We start from the raw sequence: 22,581 nt of genomic DNA on the forward strand, positions 1-22,581 counted from the left end.
TGGTGCTGGGCAGCATAGTGCCATATTGCACCAGGGAGGAGCTGCGAGGCAGCCGGGCCAGGCAGGGTGCAAGCGGCGCGGAGGGGAGCCCATGGCCATATGGAACTGACCTCGGCTCTGCTGGGAATTACAGCACTGATGTTTCCAGGGAGGAAGCTGGTGTCCCAAGCCTGGCGGGCTCATTTGCAGCCTCCAGAGAGGCAGCACGTCCCCAGGGGTGAGGAAGGGGAGGAAATGGGTTCAGGAAGAGAAGCAGCATCACAGAGGATGCTCCTAGGTTGGAAGGGTGGATATCAGCCCCCCCACCCAGCCCCGTGGAGCTGTGGCTGTGGGCAGAGGGCTATAAAACACAGAGCCAGGAATCTCTAAGGCCTCCCTTCAAAATGTAGAGTGTGGCTCTCAGCCCAGTTTTGCCCCCATTAGAAACCCCCTCAGCCCCAATGCCAAAGCACTTCCACCCCAATATGCCCCAGCCCAATGTCTCTTTCCAGCTCTGGTCCCTCCACGGTGTGGTGGCATCATGCCAAGTGCCACAGCAAGTGAATGTCCCATGGGTCACAGAGGTGCCTCCTGTCCCAAGGGATGCCTGCAGCAGTGGAGAGCAGATCCCGTGGGTGATGCTGCTGTCCCATCACTGCCCCTAGCTGCCCTGACCACAGCTCCCTGGACAGCTGGGCTGAAGTCGGTGTGAAAGTTGCACCCCACTGTAGGGGACCTCGCTCTCAGAGAGACTCCAGCTTCCCAGGGATGGGCTCTCCATGTGGTTTGGTTGCTTGGACATTTTGGGAGCAAGGTCCCTTTCTTAGGATCCTCCCTAAAGCCTTCCAGATGTGATCAGCCCAGGGGACTGCACCCATCTTGGGCTGTGACTCCTATCCCAACTTAAGCCTGATATGAAGCTATGCAGATGTCCTCATTGTGTGCCCCTACCTTCCTCACTGCCACCTTTCCCTTCTCTTGGGAAAGTCCAGTGTGGCCCATCTCCCTTGCTACTGAGCGCTGTGCTCATGTCCAGCCTGGGAAGCAGAGCAACCTTAACTTGCTGGCCGAGGTGGAGCATTGCATTCAAATGAGCCACGTGTGCTTGTGACAAGGCTTGTCGCAAGGGTGCCCCAGCAAGGAGAAGATGCTCTCAGAGAGAGCAATGTTGAATAGAAACACTCCCTAGTGCGACACGCTGTTGGATGTTGGGATTCACCAGCCAGTTTTAGGTGCCTTGAATATCAGTGGATTTGGGCATGAAAAGCCATAAGGAAGCTGGTACATCATGTCTGTCTATTAGGGTGTCTGATGAGCCCAGCCTGATGAGGGTGTCTGATGAGTCTGATGAGCATTCAGCTGCAATGCTTTGCAGCCCTGAGGCAATCCCCCCTTCCTTGCCATGGACAGACCTGGCCACCAAACTCCATCGCTGGCTCACCGAAGGCAGCCAGCCTGAGGCAGTGTTGCAGAGGAGTGAGATATTCAGCATCTTGGCTTCTCCCTCAAAATGCTGCCAGCCTCACACAGGGGCTCTTCTGCTCTTGCAGGCACATTTCCCAAGAAGTGCATGCTCACCACTTTCTCCTGAGCTGCAGCCCAGGTTGGTCATGAATAATGTATCGGATGCCTCTGATCAATGTGCCTCACCCGGCCAGACTCGACTCCTCTCCCCCAGCCTCCCCACAGTGCCTTTCTCATTCTGCATGGCTGGACCCACTGACACTCTTTTGCTGGTGGCATCGTGTAAGGACAGGCAGGGCTCACACCAGGTGGATGAGTGGAGTCAGAGGCATCAGCAGCCAATGCCAAGCAGGGGTCTGACTCTGTGGATCATTTCATATCCTGTTTCCAAGGGGAAATTTGGCAGATCCAGAATCTTCCACCCCACCAAGGGTTTCCCTGCGAGGCAGAGCTCAGCAGCAGCAAGAGGTAACTCTTTCCTCCACAGCAGCAGGGATGGGAGATTCATATCCAGTGGCCTCAGCTGGAGGAGAGCATGAACCTGGGGATGCAGGACCAGCTTCATGAGGAGACAGAAAAGGCACGATCAGCCCCTGAGGAGCTGCATGTTCTTCATGAATGGGAGACCAGTCTCTTGCCACCACCAGGCTATTTGCTGTGGGGACAAATGGGTGATTTTTATTATGCACCCCCCTTGGATGCTATGCCACCAGGCACAGCTGCCCAGGTGAGGGGGAATAGGACACAAGCCGTCTGTAAAGTTCTCTGAGAAGACACCACTGAAGCCTAATGGGATTTAAATATAAGGGATCTGAGGCAGGAGCAGGACCAAGTGCTGAGACAACCTCGAGTGAAGGGGTATCAGCACGGATGGATGCAGATAAGGAATGGCCCCTCCTGGGGGCACGTGTCTGAGCACACACACAGCCACTTGCCCAGAGTTTGCAAATCCAGACTGATTTATCCTGCCTCCAGGACTTTAGCCAAAAAACATCTTGGCAGGAATTTCTTGGCCAGACACAAAGTCAGATCTGGCCTTGGCAAAGCCAATGCTGAACATTTCAGAGAGGCCAGGATCAAGAATGTCTAAAATTGCCTTAGACTTCCAGTGGGATGCAGGTACCAGGGCTCCAGTCATCCCCGTTAACTGCCCAAGCATCCTTTTCCTCTGCAGCATGGGACCATGCAGTTCATAGGACTCTCACAGCACCTCTCAGATAGCTCCCAACCAGCAAGGAGAGCAGAGGTATGCTCCCAAGTGTCCCAGCCTTGAAATGCTGTGCTTCAGCTGGTTCCCCCATGGCATTTCCAGAACAATCCACAGGTTGTTTTGTGTCAGGATGACCTCTGTCTATCACCCACCCAGTCACTACCTTCACCAGTTAAACTGCAGCCTCCAGCCTCACCTGGATGCAGTCAGACCCCTGACCCCCACTGTGTTCTCCAGGAGCTCACCATCTGGCTCAGAATCTCAAGTTCTGTGTTCCTAGAATGTTTTGGGATCACATCATTATCAGCAGGGCCAAAACCTGATCTCTTGGCGATTCTGGAGATCAGCGCCAAGGCCTTGAGTTGGCAACAGAAAGAGAGGCAGAGGCTGCTTGGGGCTGTTTCCAACTGGGCCAGGCACACAGTCAGCAGTGGAGGTAATCTCTCCCCAGGGATGCCCCGACACTGCAGCCACAGGGATGGCGATTGCTGACGATCACAGAACAGTTATGAATGCACAAGCCGCACAACCTCTGAGGATGAGACCTTGTGGTATCCAGACATCATACCCATGTAAGCTGGCCGTGTCAGCAGGCAGGGACCACAGAGCCAAGCTCAGGCAGCCATGCTAGCCTGTTGCTTCTGAGTGCTTCCTGGGATATCAATCCTGTGTAAGGATCTACCTGCATCCAGGTGATGCTCTCCAGTGATACTCCCACAGCCCCACCAATTCAGAGCTAGGAGCAAACCCTATGGGCTCACCCCTTCCCAGGGAATTGACCTGCCTTGTCCCACTGTGCCTGCACAATTTAACCCATTGCCTGATTCTCCCTATTGACACTGCTTCACTCTGTCTTTCCAAGAGCCTTGGCTCCCTGCCTCTCGTTCTCCTGTCTCACGAGAAAGTTGCTCCCAAGGTGCTCAGAGCAGCAAGGCCAGAAAACCAGGGCACTTCTCCAGCTCACCTAATTGCTGGTTACTGCCCCTCTCCCTCAGTGCCTAATTAAATAGAGCAGGAGGAAAGCCCAGGAGAAGCTGCTGAAGGTACAGGAACATGTGTGCACATTATGAGGAGGCTGGTGAGGGGCCTCATCCAGACAGGCTGCTGCAGAAACAGCAGGAGCTAAGTGATGCTGGGAAGAAGCTGAAGCAGAGACCAGACTTGATGTTCAGGCCTGGATGCACACATACAACACTTCATACATGCTGCCTCCTAAGTGATCTGCAAGACAGCTATTAGGTTAACAAGAGCAGAGAAAAGAGCTCATCCCACAGGCAATGTGGTAGGAATGAGCATGCCCAGGGTTAGTGGTCATGCTCCCAGCTTTTAGGGCTCCCAGCTCTCAGCTGGAGAATCACCTTCCTTGTCTCCTATGCCAGACTTTAAGCCAACCCTTTTCTGCTGAATTTTCATCATGGCTGGCTTGAACCCAGCAGCAGGAGTGCATGAGACATGAAAGACCAAGACCATCTCCAAACTGATTTCTTGCTGCCTCAGCCCTGTAATCCCTCAGAATTGTGGGTGGGTGTATTTGAGCACTGGCCCAGGGTCAGGCTGAAAATCCCTGAGCAGACCTGACTCCTTGCCCCATTGCTTTGAAAGGATTTCAAAAGACCCATTTCAGCTTTGAATGCTTGACTCAAATTTGCTGCAAGCCAGGGCTGCCAGCCCCAGCTGTGGTGTGTTGAAGGGAAGGAATCCCTCTCCATCAGTGCAATAACTGCAAAGCTGAAATCCCTGGGAAGATGTCATTGCAGGCAGAGGAAGAGCCGAGCCGTCTGTCCCAGACATGATGCTGGTCCCAGCTCCCTGCTGGATCTCTACACTCCCATGGCCAAACCAGCTAAGGTCTAGTTCCTGCTCTCAGCTGGAGATAAGCAGCCAGACTGCCGAGTTCACCCATGGTGTCCCAAAGGAGGTGCTGTATGTGTGTGCATGTCACTGCATGCAGGCAGAGACACCCAATACACACCCAAGCTGCACAAGAGCAGTGAAGGCAGTAGCAGGCAGCACACGGTGCTGGAGTACTGCCTGCACTCCTGCCTGCCAGTAAGTGTGGGACTAGCTGCCTCATGCTTTACTGCAGCCTTTGGCTCTCCTGCTGCCTCCTGCCAGCAACATCATGTGCATTTTTCATGGTGACAAATAGCCCCTTGATGTCACCAAGGGTCACGATGCTGTTACACTTCTTGCTGAAAGAAGCAATAAGGTCCTTGGTGGGGTCAGGCCTTTCTGACTCCATATCTCCCTCCCACAGCCAGCCTGATCCCACAGGGCTGCTCTGATGGGTGGTAAAGCAAACTCACCAGGACCCCTTTAATAAAAAGGGGGGGCTTCACACAAAAGGTGGAAGAAATGCTAGCAAGAGTATTTACTTTGCCAGAGTACTGCAGCCAGCTCCAGCCAAACTTTCCTGCTCAGTATTTGTGTTTGCTTTCTCCCCATTGCCTGTGCTGTGGGAGATTTATCTTCAGGAGAGAAAAGGTAGCTGGGCTTGGTGGCATGCCTCTCCTTCAGGATCCAGCCCATTTAGGCCATTTCCAGATGAGGGGAACTTAATATGTATAGCCTGGGCTGGGCAGCAACTTCCATCAGCCTCAGGAGGGCTCAAGCAAGCAAGGTGAGCCCCAGGGATAGGCAGGCATCCCAGAGCACCTTGTCACCCTTCACCACCTGCATCTCTACCTGAGCAAAGCCTAGGACCATTCAAACCTGAGTATCCACCATGTCCTGCCTGGTTGTGCCATTGGCAGCAGCTTGGAGATGGAGACCTGCCATAGCCACAGAGGAGGTTTTCAGGTGTGCTTCAGAGCAGCTCTGGTTTCACACACAGGTGCTGCAACAGGGCTGAATGGTTTTATATACACGGCAATCTAAAAGTCTGGGTTTTAACAAGTCTTGAGGGTGATGCCGTGTCACCATTAGAGCTGTCTGTAGGGGAGCCCCAAGTATTGGGTCAGATGGTTCATCTCCAGGGTTAATTCCTGTCCCCAGGAACACAGCCTGATCAAAATCCCTCTCTGGTTTTACCTACCTGCAGAGCAGCATCAGAAATCAAAAGCCAGGTCAGGTTCCCTATAGGAAAAGAAAAAAAGGGATCAAAGAAACAGAGCCTGGATACAGCCTGTGTATGATGTGGCCTTATTTGTTTTCTATACACCCGCTGATCACCAAGGTGGACTTGCCACAGATGGGGCTGCCCCTGTTTCAGCAACTGCGAGAGACAGTTTGCCCTCAGTGTGGGTCTCACACAGCGTGGGCATGAGCCTTGCTTTGGGAACTGGTACAAGGGCTGGAGAGGAAGAACAGTGCTGAGGGTCACTGCTTCGAACTAAAATCTGGGGGATTTTACGTAGCTAAGCGGGCTCAACACAGGTTGACTGCTGCCTTCCTGGCTTCTGTCCCTCAGTTTCTCCACTGAAGGATACCAGCTGCTCAGGCAGAGCTACCCACAAGTCCAACAGGAGATGCATGGAGAGGGGAATGACCATGGCATCCAACTCCATCTCTGCTGGCTTTGCCTGAAGGAGTTCTTTATGAGTACATGAGATGACAGCCACAGAGCACAGTATTCAGAGAGGAGTCACTGAGTTAATTTGGCTGCCCAGTTAACAACAAGGGCAGTCTGAATGGCTCATGGCTCTCCGTCCAGGCAGAGAAAAGCTTGGCAGCCACGTAAAGAGGATAGGTTGGGGGCGCCAACGAGTCACTTGCCCACTGCCCATGAACAAAGCCCTGTGCAAGCACTGCTGTTGCAGAAATTCAAAGCAAAAGGGCCTGGGATTGGCGTTCTCGGCGGCTTCCGCCCTCCTGCCTGCTCCAGAACCACCACCCCCAACCCCCGCTTCCCCAGCGAGCCCTCCACTTCCTTTGGCCCTTCCAGAGCATCCATTCTACCTGAGCAGGGCCTCAGAGTTTCTCTGCACTGCAGGCACCTGCACATATGCACACACACACACGTGTGCATATGCTTCCCAGCCACACATGGACACTGTTTGGTGCTTCCTGTTTCTCCTGTAGCTTTGCTCCTACCAGAAGGTGCCCAGCACCAAGAGGTGATGTTTCACATGTAAACCCCAGAAATTACTAAAAAACAGGTCATGAACACTTTAAACTCAAGCCTGGGACACTTTTTAAAGCACCCAGGCTGAAGCACAATTCGGATGGAAACTTTTCCCATCAGGATGGGATTTTGTAAGGTTTGGACACCATAAAAGACCCATTTGTTTTCCCACTACTGCTCTTCCTCTCTGCACAGTCACAGTTCAGGGCCCAGGGACAGGAGAGGTAAAAATGTTCCCAACCCAGCTGCTGGGACGAACACCCCAGAACTCTTTGGTCCATCTCAAGGCTGGCCGCCAGCACTGCTGGGGCCTGGATGTGTGCTGGTCCTGGAGGCTCTAAAATAAGAATCATAGAATCCCAGTTTGGAAGTGACCTGAAGGATCATCTGGTCCAACCTTTCTAGACAGAGCATGACCCGGACTATACATCCCACCACCTTGCCCAGCCTCATCTTAAACGTGTCCAATGCTGGGGAGCCCACCACTTCCCTGGGCAGATTATTCCAATGGCTGATTGTTCTCAGTGGCTGATTGAAAAATTTTCGTCTTGTGTCCAGTAGGAATCTCCCTGGGTTGATTAAAGTGGGGACATGGCATCAGAGGTCTGTGAGGAATACAGGTCTGTGAGGAATACAGCTCCGCTCCAAGCACTCCGGGCTGGAGAGGGATGGCAACAGGGTCCTAGTGCTGTCCTTGGCTCCATCTGTGTAAAATTTTCCCTGTGCCTCAGTTTCCTTCTCTGTATCTGGGTCATGTGCCCAGAAAGCGTGACAGCAAAATAACCCTCTGCCAAACACACATTGCTACTGAGAAGATGTGAGACACCAGCACAAGCAGCCCTGACTGTACGCGCTGCAGCCCGGGACTGTGCTCTGCCTCTGTGCAGGGCTGTCCTGCGACCCCCAACCATAAATGTGCTCTGCCCGGGCCACCCAGCCCCAAAACATCCCCCTTCTGCCCAGTATCCTTTGCAGCAGCACAGGTGGGCTCGAAGGTGCCTTCCCAAGGGAGGGACGGAGTGAAGAGGATGGCGCTGCTCGCCCGTCACCTGCGGGGTGCACCCAGCAGCACCTCAGCTCAACCGTGGGGTGGCGGTGTCTCCCGGGCTCTGCCTGCCCCGAGGGCAAGGGATGGGACCCGGGATGGGGGCTGCTTCCTGGACAAAAGGGCTGGATTATTCGATGCAAGCATACCCCCTGCCGACGAGTTGGAAAAGCACAGCTCCTCGGACACCCCCGCAACAAAAACCCAGACAACAAACTGACCCCGGGGGATAACACCGGGGGCACAGGCGAAGCCGAGCGCAGGCAAGGGGCTGGAGCCGGGCGCTGCCCGCAACACGCGTGAACACCCGGCATCCGCCCCCCCGCGCCTCGCCAGGCCCGGCAGTGCCCAGTGTTTTCCACAGGAGTTTCACGATTTCCAGCCTTTCCCGCCCGGTCCCTCCGCGCCGCACAGACGGCCCCCTGCGCGTCCCCGCCAGCCCCGCGGGCAGCGGGTGCCCGGAGCGGGGCACCCCGGGGTTGGGCTTTCCGGTGCTTGAGGTCGGTTTGCACTTTCCCCTCGGCGTGTGGCTGGGGTTGGGTTTTTTCTTCTTGTTTGTTTTTTTTGTTTGTTTGTTTTTTGTTTTTTTTTTTTAATTCCCCTCCCTCGCCATCGCTGCCCCGGCCCGACCAATCCGGGCCCTGTGGGGTTGGGGGAACCGGGCCATGGGCTTTAAAAGCGGAGCCCTTTGTGTACCGGAGCCGGGTGGGGGCTTGCACCGGCTGCCGCGGAGTAAGGGATGCGGGGTTGGGATGCGCTGCCGTTGCCGCCGGGAGGAGCCCTGGACCACGCTGCACCGGTGGGCTCAGGAGCCTACCACCCCGCGGCAGGTATTGCCTCCGCTTCTCTAGCACCCAAATAAACGTGTGGTGGCAGCCTAGCTTGCACTGCTCGCCATTTGCCCGGTCTGGGGTGGCTGGGGTTTTGTTTGTTTGCTTTATTTTCCTTTACCCATGTTTGCTCCCTCCTTTGCACCTGCTGGTGTGTTATGGCAGGCCCTATCGTACCCTACGGTAGGGCTGTGTATGTTGTGTTGTTGATGGGGGGGGCAGAGCAGGCTGGAAAGATGGGGCTGTTGGTGGAACTGGGGGTGCTGCTAGCCGGTGTTGGTGCTTGGCATCAGATTGCTTGTGGGGATGGGTGAGCGTAGAGTGGGTCCCTGGGGCCTGTTACAGTAGGGTCACTCGAAGGGGTGGGACCAGTGCTGCCTATCGCTGCTGCTCCAGCTCGGGTGCTCTATGTACACCTCCAGGCTCTCCTCCCAGTGACCAGGCAGACCTACCCCCTTTGAAACCCTTTGAAATTTGGCCCTGAACAGACCTACAACCCAGCTCTGCTCTTCTCAGGTACCAGCTGGGGGGAGGCTCTGACCTGGCCTGGGACATCCTTGCAGCTGCCTTGTCACCAGGTTGTGCCATAGCTGGTGGCCCTGGGCAGCAGTAGCAGCCCTACTCTGTCCCCAGTCAGCCCTGCTGCAGTCCTTTAGCCCCACTTTGCATTTTGTCCAAAACCCTGCTGCATTCCCAGAGCTGTGCCATGTCCTTGACAGCAGGAAAGCTTCCTACTAGGCTGCGCAGTGATGATGTGAGCTGGCCAACAGCATCACAGGCACTGAACCTGAGCTGTCACTCTGTGCCATGTCCCTGGCATCCGTGCTGGGCTGGGAGGGACCATGCTGATGGCCCAGGCTGAAGCTGGGAGATAGAAAGGTTGGGTAGGTAGTGGTCAGCCATCACACCTGGGTTTGCTCTTTGTTCTTGATGGAGATCCAAGAGTGATGGAGAAGCAGCACACTCAGCTGGGGAGCATGAGGAGTGTCAACCTTTGTGCTGTGGAAAGTTACCCTGCAAACTGCCAACGAACTTGGATGCTAAAGCAGCACTTCTGTGCCAAAGCCAATGGCTTTGCGTGAGCAGAGGATGGAGGAGACGTCAGTCACAGCCACCCCATTGAGCCACCTCTCCTCAACCCTGTTGTTACATGGATGCAACTGCCCTGATTGCTGTCTGGAGTGTGGCTGAGCACCCATGCAGTGTGATGAACCCCACAGGGCTTGCAGTCTCCCCTGCAGCACTCAGGATGGGGATGAGCCCTGGCTGGGGACCAAGGGCAGGCACTCACAACCCCCCCCCCCCCCGGCAGCCGTTGGTGAGGCTGTTTGCATGAGCAAGAGCTGGGTCTGACCACAGGAGCCTGCAGCTGCTGAGGGGCCTGGTGGCCCCAGGAAGCAGCTCAGGGGCTGTTATGCAAATTGAGAGGAGCCAGGAAACTGGTCAGAGGGCAGAAGAGTGAGCCTGAATTTCTCTTATCTGTGTCATCAGCATTTACTCCCCTGGCTCTGAAGTGCTGTGACCGGGCCTGCTGAGAGCCTTTCCTGAGCTCCTTCAAGCATGGCATCTGGTACCTGGGCACCAGCTGGTGCTTGTCCCTGTGGCTGAGCAGAGCTGGGCACTGAGCGTCCCCCTGCTCCCAGGTTTGGTCCCTATGTTTGGCTCAGCCCCATGTTCTCCATGCTGGCTCTGTGGCTGCTGCAGCCATAGGCAGGACATAGAGTTTTGGGAAGGGCTGGGAGCAGTGTGGAGTTATGTCTGGCTGGAGGCTGGTGGTGGGACAGAGTGAGGAGGCTGTGTTCAGCAAAATCATTGTTCCTGAAGTCCTTCCATGCATGGCCTCACAACAGTCTCCAGGACAGTGGGACTGCTGCAGGGGAAGGGAACTATACTATGGGATATGGAAGGGAAGATAAGCCTTTTGGCAACAGACAAGAAAAGGGCCACTGGTGGCTAAAGTATGAAATGTCCAAGGATGTGGTCCTGGTATAGTATCCTGAAAGTCATCCTGATTCCTTTCTTGTGGCATGTCACTGGGAATTAGTAGTGGCTGCTCTCTGCAGGGGGAATGCCCTGTAATTATCCTGAAAGCACCTTTAGGTGATAGAGGCTGGGCTCTGTGACTCTGCCTGCAGACTGGCAGTGCTGCTCCAGTGGGATGGGGTGACTGCTCTTGCTGCCCTGAAGTGGGGTGCTCTCTGGGCTCGGGCTCCTGCTGCAGTCATTTGCCCCTGTGCCCTCCTTCCCTGCTGCCTTCCTGTGCTGCAGGGAGGCAGAGCACAGCTGAAAATACACCCTCCGGGTCCCCCTCTTCCTGCCTGTTTGCTTCCTCCCCTCCTGGCCTGGCTTTTCAGTGTGGCTTCCTAAGAAAACAAAGGTCGTGCTGTCACACTTGGCGTATATATACACACAAACACACACACACGTGTATGTGTGGCTGGCGCCCTGCTAATAAACTTTGACCACATTTCCATCCCAGTGGACAGAGGGGCGGTGATCTGCAAATATGCTTAGGTTAATGGGGCTGGCAAGAATGAGCAACTGGGGGCGGGAGAGAGAGGCTTTCCTTTCCTTTAGTATGGAGGAGGGCTGCTCTGCCACTCAATGGGGCACCCAGCATGCCCCACCTGCAGAGAGGTCTTTGATCTAGGTTTGCAACTGAGCTGCGTTGCTGTGGGAGCTCCCTAGGGATCAATGCATGACTGCCAGCCCACGCACCTGGCTGAGCCCAGCACACTCATCCCACAGCTGGGGAGGAGCTGAGGTGCTGGATATAGGTGTAAAAGAGATCGGTTTTTCTCTGAGGGGGCATCTGCTGATATTTAAAAATGATGGTTTTCTTTTGTGGAGAATGGGAATATGTCTCTCCTTGCTCCCCAGCCGCCATATGAGCCCCCCCCCCCCCTTGCCTGCACCAAGAGCCTGTCCTCTTCCTGCATCCCCTTGGATATGTTTTAAGCACTGGCAGGATAAAAGCGCTGTGGGGCCATGCCCCTGCCCAACCTGATACAGAAAATCTCCATGTCAAGCTCTGGAACAAGACAAGTGGACTCCAGCTCTGAGGTCAATGCTGGTGCCACAGCCTGGCTCCCAAACCCCTGGCAGCCCCAGCCTGCACCATGTGCACCCCAGCGATGCAGCTGGAGGCCACCAAGCTCCATCAATTCTGAGTCAGTAAATTGCCATCAAATGCAGTCATCCCGCAGCTCCCTGCTCCATCCATCTTCCCTCCCAAAAAAAAACAACTGCCAAAACTCACTGCAAAATCCACCTGTCTCTATTCAGGCTGAGAGCACAGGGCTTGCACTGACTTATCTGCTGTTGTTTTCCAGAAGCTTCACCTCTGGACTTGGCATTTCCCTGTGGTCTTCAGCAGCAGGGCACCAGCAGGGACAGCAGAGCTCAGGGCAGAGCCTGAGCTGCCCACAGGCTGTGTGCAACAACTGGGTAACCTGTGGTGCCCTGTGGGCCATGCTTCCTTAGCCCTGTTCAGTCTAAAAAGTGGTTTGATTATTAAAATACACTGTAGGAAGAGCTTTAGGTTGAGCAGGCAAAGACAAAACCCTCCCAGGCTCTACAGCAATGCTGAGTCCGGAGGATCAGCGATCTGTGGAGGTGTGACACCTGGGGGTGACTCAAGGCAAGTGTCCCTTTCTGTCCCCAGGCTGCAGCTGGTGCTCAGGGGATGGCAATGGACAGAGGCCAGGCTCCTTTTCTCTGGATGCAGCTCCTCTGGGGCTGTGCCCCCCACTCCTGGGTAAGCAAAGGCTTTCAGGCACAGTGATCTGTACCTAGCCCTGGCCCCCAAAAGCTGCACTACACACTGCAGACTGGAGCCATGTTGCCCACACCTTCCTGCATGCAGGGCTGCCACACGTGCAGCCCACAGCTCAGCATGCCAGTGCTCGCACCATACAGCAGCTGCCCTGCACAAGCCAGTCATCCCTCCGCCCTTCCCACTGTCACACGGGCTCCAAATGGGGTTTTATTGCATCCTGTTTCTCCACAGCGTGGGGATGAGCCCATCACAAGGCTCTATCAGGCCATGTCCCCCAGACCCAGCAGAATGGGCTGAGCTGGGGCAGGAGGAGAGGCTGAAGCCCTGCTGGCTCCCAGCTTTGGCTGCTGACCGTTAACGCTGCTTTTTTTACACTCAGTATCACCAGGACATGGGTTATTCCCAGGAAGGAAGCCAGGCAAAACCACGCTCTTAAAACGCTCTGGTGGCCTTTGCAGCAGGAAGCCCTCAGGCTTTGCTAAGGAGCTGAATGAAATTAGGGGAGATGGACACAAGGAAGCAGCCACTGAGCACTACAAGGCTGTCCCTATGCCCTACATCACCTTGTTCCCCTCACCCCAGCCTGGAGGATCCCCTGGGCTGAGCAGTGGGGCTCGGTGCCCCCTTACATTGTGTGAAGGCAGAAGGGGCCAGATCGAGTTCTCTCCTCTACTGGGGAGGACTGCCGGTGGGTGCAGCTTTGGCATCCAGCCCAGCAGCAATTACTCCAGCAACACCATGCACAGCGATGATGCCATGCTGCAGGAATGGCAGGGGTGGCTTGCCTCTGCTCCTGCTGCTCATGGGAGCTGCCAGGCTGGGATGGGGCTCATCTGGCCATGCCCGTGTCAGGTCCTCCCACCCTCTTGAGGGGTCCTTAAATATCCCAGCGCACCCCCCCGCCCCTGCCACAATCGTGCTGCCCCGGGTGTTTCCCCTCCTGCTTGCAAATGGGAAACTTACGCTTTGCAGTAAGGAGGCTCATGGAGTGCACCCTGTGCAGACACTTCCATGACCTGGTGTCCTGGTCCCCTGCATGATTTGGGCCTGTAAGCAGGATCTTATTTGGGTAGCGCACAGCACATTCCTGGTCTTTGGGGTCACAGAGGGAAGCTTGAAAATGGACCTGAAGGCAAAAAGAAAAGGAGCCCCTTCATCTGGTGCTTTCTCTTAGGGGTTTGAAGACAGCCATGGTGGTGGGATCTGGCATGGTGCTTTCCAGCCTCTCCTCAACCAGAATTCATTCCTCTTTCTCTAGCAGTAACATTTATTTCTCCCTGAAAAACACCCCTGCTGCTGTTGTCACCCTTGGCCCTGCTGTGCACCCAGGCAGCAGAACACAGTGCTGTCCCACTGCAACAGCTGCTGCTTCCCATCACCCTCCCTCAATCCCTGCTCAGCACTGATGTCCTGGGCTCCCAGTTGCACCAGCAGATATTGGGATAGCAGCTCTTGGCCTTTTGGCCCTCCCTGTCAGCCTATGGTGTTAGCTTGGGCTCTCAAAGTTCACACCCCATCTTCCTCCATCCATGGGCACTCTCTTCCTGTTTCTCTTTCCAGCCTTCATTTGTGGCTACTCTGCCCCAGAGATGGGGACCACAAGCCCTGGCACTTGTCTAGTACTCAGAGCTAATATCCCCCAAATAATATTTCTTTCCTCACAGACCCCCATTAGCTCTGCTCCCAGCACCTGCTGGCCATCCCACAGGATCTCAGCAGGGAGACTGTCATCCACCACCCAGCCTGCTCCTGCTACGGCACACAGGGAGCCCTCTTCTCCACTGTGTGACCTTGTTTGGGACCCAGTGTTTATTAACCTGAGCTCAACAGGCAACTCCTCTTGGTGAATGGTCCAGCTGGTACTTGAGGGATGGAAGGGAAGGAGGGTAGGGAAGACAAAGCCAAACCTAGGGGAGAGATGCAGGGAGAGCTGGACCCTTTGTTTCATTAAGTGCATGCACAGGAGAGCAGCTGGCAAGGAGGAAAGTGACCCTGGTCCCCAGGGCATCATTTGGCTGCCTGCTGGGGGATGTGGCTCTCCTCTGCTCCCAGCCACTTCTGCAGGAGGCTGGCAAGAAGCATCCACCCAGACACATCCCACCAAAGCAGGGCACAGGCAGGCCAGCAGGTTCATTGCAATGCTGAACTCCTTCACAAGGAGGGGATGAAGAAGGGAATTGAATATTTAATGCCAGCAAAGTGCCTTAATGCTGGTGTCTGGAAGACACCGTGGAGGGGATGGGAGATGTGATCAGAGTACTGCTCACCACAGGTAGTTCGTGTGGCAGCCACTCCGGGGCAGGGTGGCACCTGTACACACATTGTGTCCTCTGCCCTGGCTTTTAGCCCCTCTGCTGATGAAGACATGAGTCACCAGCCCTTGCCTGTCACCCAACAAGGGCGCCATGGGATAGAGGAGAGGGGGCACACCAAGGTCTGGGGGCACGTGCATGTAAAAGCAGAGGCTGAGGATGGTCCAAGCCTGTTTACAGATGAGCTGTGCCCTGCTGCTGCTTGGGTTGTTTTCTCCTTGGAGGGCTACGGGGGAAATTGGAAGGGGGAAATACAAACCCTGTGGGGATGTAGATGTTTTTAAGCACATCCAGCTTAAAGTTTAAAAGCTTAAGCCAAAAGACAGGGGAGAGCTGGGAAAGACTCCTGTGCCCTGGGAGGTAAAAGAGACACGGCTATCATTGCCAAGACAAGATAAACCTGAAAGAGGGAATGGAATAAAAAGCGGATGGAAGACGAGCGAAGGCGCCAGCAGCTGCGCCTACAGGAGGGTTACAGGCGACAGCATCAACCGCTCACAGGCGGGGAAGGGCGGCCAGGGGCTGGGAGCAGGATCCCACCCACCTCCCGTCATTCCCCTCGCACGCCCTCCAGCGCTGCCGCTCCCTCCTCTTCCATTTCCCGGCAGCCGCCTCTAGGTCAGTCTCGCTGACCGCTGTCTCCCCGCGACACCGGAGAGTAGGACGGGGCTGGGGATCCCGCCGGCTGCCCTCCCGCCCCGGGCTTGATGCTCGTTTCTGTGGGATCAGCAACAGGGAGCACGGTAGAATCGAGCGCTCCCTCCTGCCACCAGGAGGGGACGGCAGCGGGAGCACCCCACTCTGCCCGGTCACCCAGGATCTGTACGCCCGGGTCGTTCTCCTCCTGTGGGGCACAGCTATACCCTCTGGTTGCCCCCCACCAACAGCACCCAGCTCTGGTTGCCCCCAGCAAAACAGAGGCCCCCATTGGTTGTCCCCCGCCCCAACAGCTCCCCCCTCTGGTTGCCCCTCTCAAACAGCGTCACCCTCTGGTTGTCCCCCTACACCCCCCCCCCCTCCCCCCCCCCCACTGGTTGCTCCCTTAGCAGAGTGCCCCTGCTGGCTGTCCCCGGGACAGCACTGCGGGGACAGGCATCCTTGAGGGTCAGAGCTGTTGCCCTGAGAAGGCATGTGCACATGTTCACACACATGCACACACATATACACATGTTCACCTCAGTGTCCTCACACTGAGCCCTCACACACACACTGCGGAGGAAATGAGGGGCACGCACTGGACACACAGCGTGGGTGCCACATGTGGGACCCCTACATGCACACTCACAGAGACCCCACGTACAGTGCCCTCACTGCTCATGCACATGCGCGTGCACACTTGCACACACTTTTGCTGTCACACCCCTGCAGCCTGGTACGTACATGCAGGCACAGCCATGTGAGCACAGTGTCACGTGTGCAGGCTGTCGTGTCTGTCCCATCAGCAGTGTGTCATGTGTGCAATGTGTGCACACCGTGTCACACATGCAAACACGGTGTCATACGTATGCAATGTGTGCTCAGTCACGTGTCTACAGTGTCGCATGAGCAGACCGCCATGTGTGCAGACACATGTGCACAGCCACAAGAGCACATGGTAGCGTGTGCTGGCTGTCACGTCAACACACGCCCATACACCTGATTCACATGTACGCAGAGTTCCCCATGCACACAAACTGTCACACGAGTACCCAAGTCACATGCACACACGGCCATGTGTGCACGCATCACCACTGCAGCCCTCTCCTGTGCACATGCAGCACCTCTCCACGCCTGCCTTGCGCATGAGCCATGTTCCTCAGGGACCACCATGGTGCTCAGGCAGTGCCCTGTGCTGGGCTGCGGTGCCGAGGCAGGATGAGACGTGGTGTGGCGACGGGAGAGAGGGCGGAAGGAGGGCACGGCCCCCGTGTTCCTTCCACCAAGCTGAGGCCTGGACAAACTCATCCCACATGTGTGCGACCCAGGTCTGAAATAACACCTCTCAGTGTTAACACGGCTCGGACACGGCGGGGCGGTGGCTCGGGAGGGGCCGGGAGAAGACACGCGTCCCACGTCCGCGGGGCACGGTGCGAGTGGGGTTCTTTGTTCCTCCCGCCGCTGGTCCTCCATGATGTGGAGAGGGCGCGGGCGACGCCGGCTCTGCGAAATGGCGGCCGGGGGAGGCGGGGATAGGAGGAGGAGGAGGAGGGAAGACCGGGCGCCCTCCTCGCGCACGCCGCCGCGCACACAAAAGGCTGCAGGGAAAACACGGAGGGTAGCGGGGTGTCGTGCGGAGCGGTGTACCCGGTGCTGCACCCGCCCCTCCTCGGTACGGGACTGCCCTTCCCAAGACCCGCTGCGGCACAGGTCGCAGCAAGCAGACCCGTGGGAGGGGGTGGGCCCCCATCAGCCCGTCCGGACAGCCCCGAGTAAGGGATGCGGTGGTAATCTGGGGGTCGGTGGGGGTGTAGGGACTGGAGCCAGGCGCCTCGCGGAGGGGGCAGGCCGGGTTCGAAGGGCTCTATTGCCTCAGTCGGTGCTGGGGAAGTGGCCCCCCTGCTTCTCTGGGCACGTCCTTTGGCCCCCCAAGGGCGAAGGATTCGTGCCCGGCTGGTTTGTGTCCCACAAGGCGAACGCCGCCGGGAGCAGGAAGTGGAAGCCCCTGTCGCTCCCGCACCCTGGCCCAGCGGGAACCGCCGTTCCTGTGTTCAGCACAGCAACCGTGTTATGCTCGCGGGCCCGCCCCGCTGGGGAAGGCCGAGCTGCGGGACTAGCACTGGCGCATCGTGGCAGCGCAGCCGCTGAGCGGGCGCCGCCGGGCACCGGGACACGCTCGTGCCCGTGCATGCCGCGGCCTCTCCCGGGACAAAGCCGTTCTCTAGCAGGCAGGGAGAGCTCGGCAAGCCCGGGCACAACGCAGCTTTGCTGGGCTCTTTGTTTGAAGGGGCGCAATGGCTCCTTCCCGGTGCCCCCTCACAGCCCCGGGCGTTGCTGCAGCAGCTGGGCTGCAGCATGCTGCATGGGATGGGGCCCTTCCTGAGGAGAGGCTGGCGGTGCAGAGGTAGGGGAGCACCGAACCAGAAAGCCTGCGTCTCCCAGCAGGTCTGGCCTCCTCAGCAGGTCCGGCCGGTTTAGAGGAGCCGTGGGGCTAGGGTGGTTCCTGGGCGGTCCTGAGCCTCCCACCTGGACTGATGGCAGCTCCCTAAGGGGGAGCTGGTGGGGTAGCTGGGAGCGACCCACATACATGGGGCAGACTGGCAGTGCGGACGAAGGCACATGGAGCTGGGATGGAGATGGACCAGAAATTGTGACTACCAGCTCTCCTTAGTCTCGACTTCACCTCTATTGTGCCCACATGTGATGAGTCTCTTTCAGTCTTGTCCTCATGAAAATGAGTATTGGGGCCAGGCTGCAGCCCCTACCCCACGCATGTGGTGTAAAACTAGCATCTCCTGCTGCGCATGGGTCTGGAGTCACTGCAGGCTTGGGGCAGTGACACCCAAAAATGCTACATGTGTCTAAGCGGCAAGGCTGGACACAGTAGGTGAGGGAAGAGCTGCCCACCCAGCCAAACTACAGACAGACCCTGCAGTTCCCAAGCTCTGCACTCTTCCCTGCCACGAGGACACCACCCCATAGCAAAGCCCTCTCCTCCAGTGCCACCAAGGGTCTGGGCCACCACTCTAATCACCTCTGTAGACAGCATTGGCACTGACAGGTGTCCCCATGGATATCACCCTCCGCTCACTGTGGTGGGTGTTTGCCTAGCTGGAAAGCCGAAGCAGCCATGAGCCAGTGCCAGGCAGTGTTACCACCCGATGGAGGGCAGTGTCCCCCCACGTCCCTCCACAGGGTACAGGCCTGGGTCCCCAAGAGGTGACATGGAAGCAGGGCACCATCTGGTGGTGCCTGGGCATAGCACACACTAGTCCACATGTGTGCTGCCCACCCACATGCTCCCACTCACTTGTGCACACACATGTGTACTGAGCACACACGTGTACACCCAACCCCACAGGTAACACGTGTTTGCACACCCAGTTGTGCACACCCACAGTGCACACACGTTCACACACACATGCGGGTGAGTGCACAGGTGAGGCCATGGTGGCATGCACAGGCATGGGGTGAGTATGAGGCTTGGTGGGACACCTGAATCCCTGCATGGGCCATGTGTGTGAGCATGCACAGACATGCAGGGCGATGGTGCATGCACGGAGGGAAATGGTGCTGTACACTCTGATTTTCAGCCAGGCAGGCAGCATGGATAGGGTAAGCATGTGTGTACAGCATGCCTGCTGAATTTGCTGCTCTGAATTTGCTGCTCCATCAGGAGAGCAGAGCTCTACCAGGCTGGGATTTCCCTACTTGAGCCTGGGGTAGTTATCAGCTCTGCCAGTTTCCCTGGAGGCACCTTGGGCATGTCAGTTACCCATGACCTCCTGCTTGTCTAGGGCAAGGGCTGGGGTAGCCACAGGTGTGAGGCATCACAGTGCTGGGGGGGCAGCCGTGGAGAGCAAGGCCAAAGCATGGGTCCTTCCTGGCACCCTGCAGACACCCAGGGCTGGTAGCCTCTCCTCAAGGGGTGCACAGGGCTGCAGAGGTTTTGGCTGCCAGCATGGCTCACACAACTAGAGACAGAATAAGAGCTAAATTAGAAGGTGTCGAGGCTGGCAGGGGGGGATCGGAGGAGGCCGCCTGGCTCAGGGCTTCTCTCTGGCCGCCTGTGTGCAAGGCGCTGGGCACGGGCATGTTTTCTGCACCACACCCTTTTTTTCCCTGGGGAGTTACAGGGTTGGCAGGGAGAAGTGCCCATTTCATCAGCAGGAAATGATGCTGGTGATGAGCTCCAGTGGTGCCTTGTGCCACAGTTGGGATGTCCCTTCCCCTGTGTGACCCCAGCCTGTGCACAGCAAGCACCCATAGACACCTGCACTGTCTAGCAGCCCCACTGTGCACACACGGCTGCACTCTCACACAGCTAGGCATGCATGCACATACACATCTGGACACATGCACACAGCTGGCCGTGCACTCGCACCCCATAGACCTCCTCAGCTGGGGTCAGACCCCCCCGCCCCCTCCGCAGGCCTCAGGTACACACATGCCCTGCTGTGCACCCCACAGCCCTTGTGCTTCACCACTCTGGGGTAATAAAAGTACCATTTGAGGGTGCTTGCAACTTTTATTTAAAATCCCCTTTCCCAGATAATTTTCAGGGCTGTAAGCAAGGCACAAAGTGCATGTGTGAGTCTCTTGCAGGCAGGGTGAAGAGTTAAAAATGCCCCACAGCTGAAAAGTGGGGCCTACATTGGGTCCTGAAAGCTGCCTTTGGCTGCACTAGCCCCAAGAGCCAGCAAGGGTCAGCAAGAGCACTCACATTTTGGGGAGCAGGGAGCCATCTAGCTGGTGGGGTGCCTGTGATGCCACCCCAGCCCTCACAAGCTGCTACATGGGTGCTTCTGCCCCCTCTCCCTCCAGCCCCAGGATCCGGCAGATGCAGGCAGGCCTGGAGCTGGCTAAAATGAAAACAGAAAAAAACCCCCAACCATGGGACAGCATCCAGAGCTGCTCAGTGTTAATGAATTCGTGCCCGCAACGTGAGCTGCCCTCAGCCACAGAACATCCTAACATCGTCACGGCCGTGGCCGCCACCCGAACCCCCCTGCTGGCCACTGCCTGGCTTTAGGGAGGAGACGGGGCGGACACTTTCTTACCTCTTCTGCACCACTGTGAGCCAGGGGCTTTGGGCTGTGGGTGGTGGAGGGAGGGAAGCTGTACCAGTACCAGAGTACACAACTTCTGCTGTGGGGCTACAGCCCTATTTGCCCCACGGCGGCCTGCCAGCTCCCTGAAAACCACCCCAAAACCTCTGTGGTGGCTGGGGCAGCACAGCAGTGGTGCCACAGTGAGACACCCCATCACCTCTGGGAGGTGGGATAGGATCCCCTGTGCATCCCTTTCTCCCCCCATGAGGTGGGATGAAGGCATCGTTGTGCTGAGTCTGGCGGGTGCCTGGCACTGACACTCCCTTGGAGGCAGAGCAGGGCTGCCTTGTTCCCCCATGTGCCACCACTGCTGTTACCCCCAAATCCCCTTCCCTGCTCACATCCCCTGCTCAGTTGGATGAGGGGGCCAGGCACAGCACCCCAGCCTGGCCCTCACTTGGGGTGTGAAGCAGCTCTTTCTGGCTCTGCCTGCTCCTGCCTGGCTATTTTTGTCTCTGGCAGTGGGCAAGGACTCTGCTGTAGCTGTAGCCACCAGTGGGGCTGAGAGTGAGGGCTGAGGCCATGCTGGCAAATCGCACACCTCTTGGAGCCAGGCTCTCTGAAGTGGAGAAGCAAGGGAACATCCTGATGTTACAGGGTTGGGGACAGCCATGCCACCATGAAGTTTGCTCCATAAATCCCCAGCTACTGGAGTCTCGGGATGGGGGAAAGCAAAGCCAACCCCGAGTCCAGCCCTGGAAGAGGCAGTGCCCCATAAATGGGAGCAGGGCTGGCTCGGGGGACGCCAGCTATTGGGTTTTGGGGCTAGGGGTGGGAGTGAGGGGGAGACGGGCGAGAGGAGTAGGCTGCGCCGTGACTCAACCGGGGGTGGCAGCCCGTGAGATGTTTGTGTTGTTTCTAACGTTACGGTTTCCACAGCACCGGGAAGCAGCCCCAGAGGGCCGGGAGGGGGGGTCGGTGGGGAGTCGGCAGCATCGAGGGCGGGATGGGGCAGCAGCGGGAACGGAGGAGCCGCTCTGCCGCTAGCGCCACAGCAGCTAAAAATAGTGCGGGCTATTGTCGCCGGCAACAAAGCCTCGGGAGTATTTTTAGCGTTATCTTCACCACCATAAGCTCTGCTGCCCTCCCAGGAAGCGCTGTGCCCGCTCCACCCGGGAACTGCTCCCTGGGGAGCCAGGCAGAGCCTCCTCTCTAGCCCCGGACGCAGCCCCCACAGCCGTCGTGCCTCAGTTTTCCTCCTGCGCACTGTGCTATGGTGCCATCCCCATCCCACCGTCATCCACCTCCACCCCACAAACGGCCCAAAGCTGCCACACGTCCCCTGCATGAACACTGTGTCCCCTACCCCAAAGGAGTGCTTGAAGACTCATGGCACGTAGGGCAGCCGTCTCCATCCAGGCAGCTCCAGTCCAGCCCAGACAGCTGGAAAAAGAGGGCAGAGACCGGATGCAATGAGTTGGCCAAGTGTCACCAGGAGACCGATGATCATCCCTCCTCTCTGTCGGGGCGCCAGCCCTTCTCCTCTGCTCGTTCCAACAGGCAGAGCCAATCAGGCTGTTAAACCGCCCTGTCCAGCCCTACTCAGCGGGGAGCTGTCATTGATCGCCCTCGGTGAAATGAGTTGGTGTGGTCTCAGCGCAGCAGGCGGGTGCCAGGGGGGCAGCAGGGAGGGCTGTGCCAGGCTGTGCAGGCTCTGCCAGCAGCTGGGCACAGCCCAAGCCTCAAAGGGCCAGGATAACTTTGGGTTTGTGCAAATTTCCCCACGTAAACAGGGAAAGAGGGAGGAAGGGAGGGAGGTTTAACTTGCCTTTTCCCTGCCAGAGCAGCTCCGCTTTCTGTCCTTGTGGCGTGTCCATCTCCATCAGAGAGAGCAGGTCAGAGTGTCTTGTCCGCAGCAGCTCTGGGGCAGGGATGAGGTGGTGTTGATGATCCAGAGCTGGGCTTGGGAAGTGTGTGGCCAGAGACAGGTTGGATCCACAGGTGGGCTGCAGCTGCCAGCACAGCAGCCCACGGTCACTTTGCTAGGCAGGGGGCACAGCCAAGGCAAGCAATGAGCCCGTCTGTCTGGTCGTGCTTGGATTTCACAGCACATGCCTAAGCTGAGGGTGCTGTGGCCCCCCAGTGATCCCTCCCCAGCCAGCCAGCTGCATCCCACCGTCACTCGTATAGGAAGCTGGAGACCCGGGGACTGC

General features: G+C 57.2%; 1 long non-coding RNA gene across 1 annotated transcript in view; it reads right to left on the minus strand.

The window, feature by feature from the left end:
- Window positions 1–22,188, minus strand: part of LOC115945355 (uncharacterized) — a 30,060-nt gene extending 7,872 nt beyond the window's left edge. The window contains exons 1-2 of the long non-coding RNA XR_004079716.2: window positions 21,735–22,188; window positions 5,688–5,728 (exon numbers count right to left, since the gene is read on the minus strand). This is a non-coding gene — a long non-coding RNA (uncharacterized lncRNA). The remainder of the gene's footprint in view (window positions 1–5,687; window positions 5,729–21,734) is intronic.
- Between the last annotated feature and the right edge of the window lie 393 nt (window positions 22,189–22,581).

This window comes from Melopsittacus undulatus, chromosome 6 (assembly GCF_012275295.1).
Source record: "Melopsittacus undulatus isolate bMelUnd1 chromosome 6, bMelUnd1.mat.Z, whole genome shotgun sequence".
Taxonomy (NCBI): domain Eukaryota; kingdom Metazoa; phylum Chordata; class Aves; order Psittaciformes; family Psittaculidae; genus Melopsittacus; species Melopsittacus undulatus.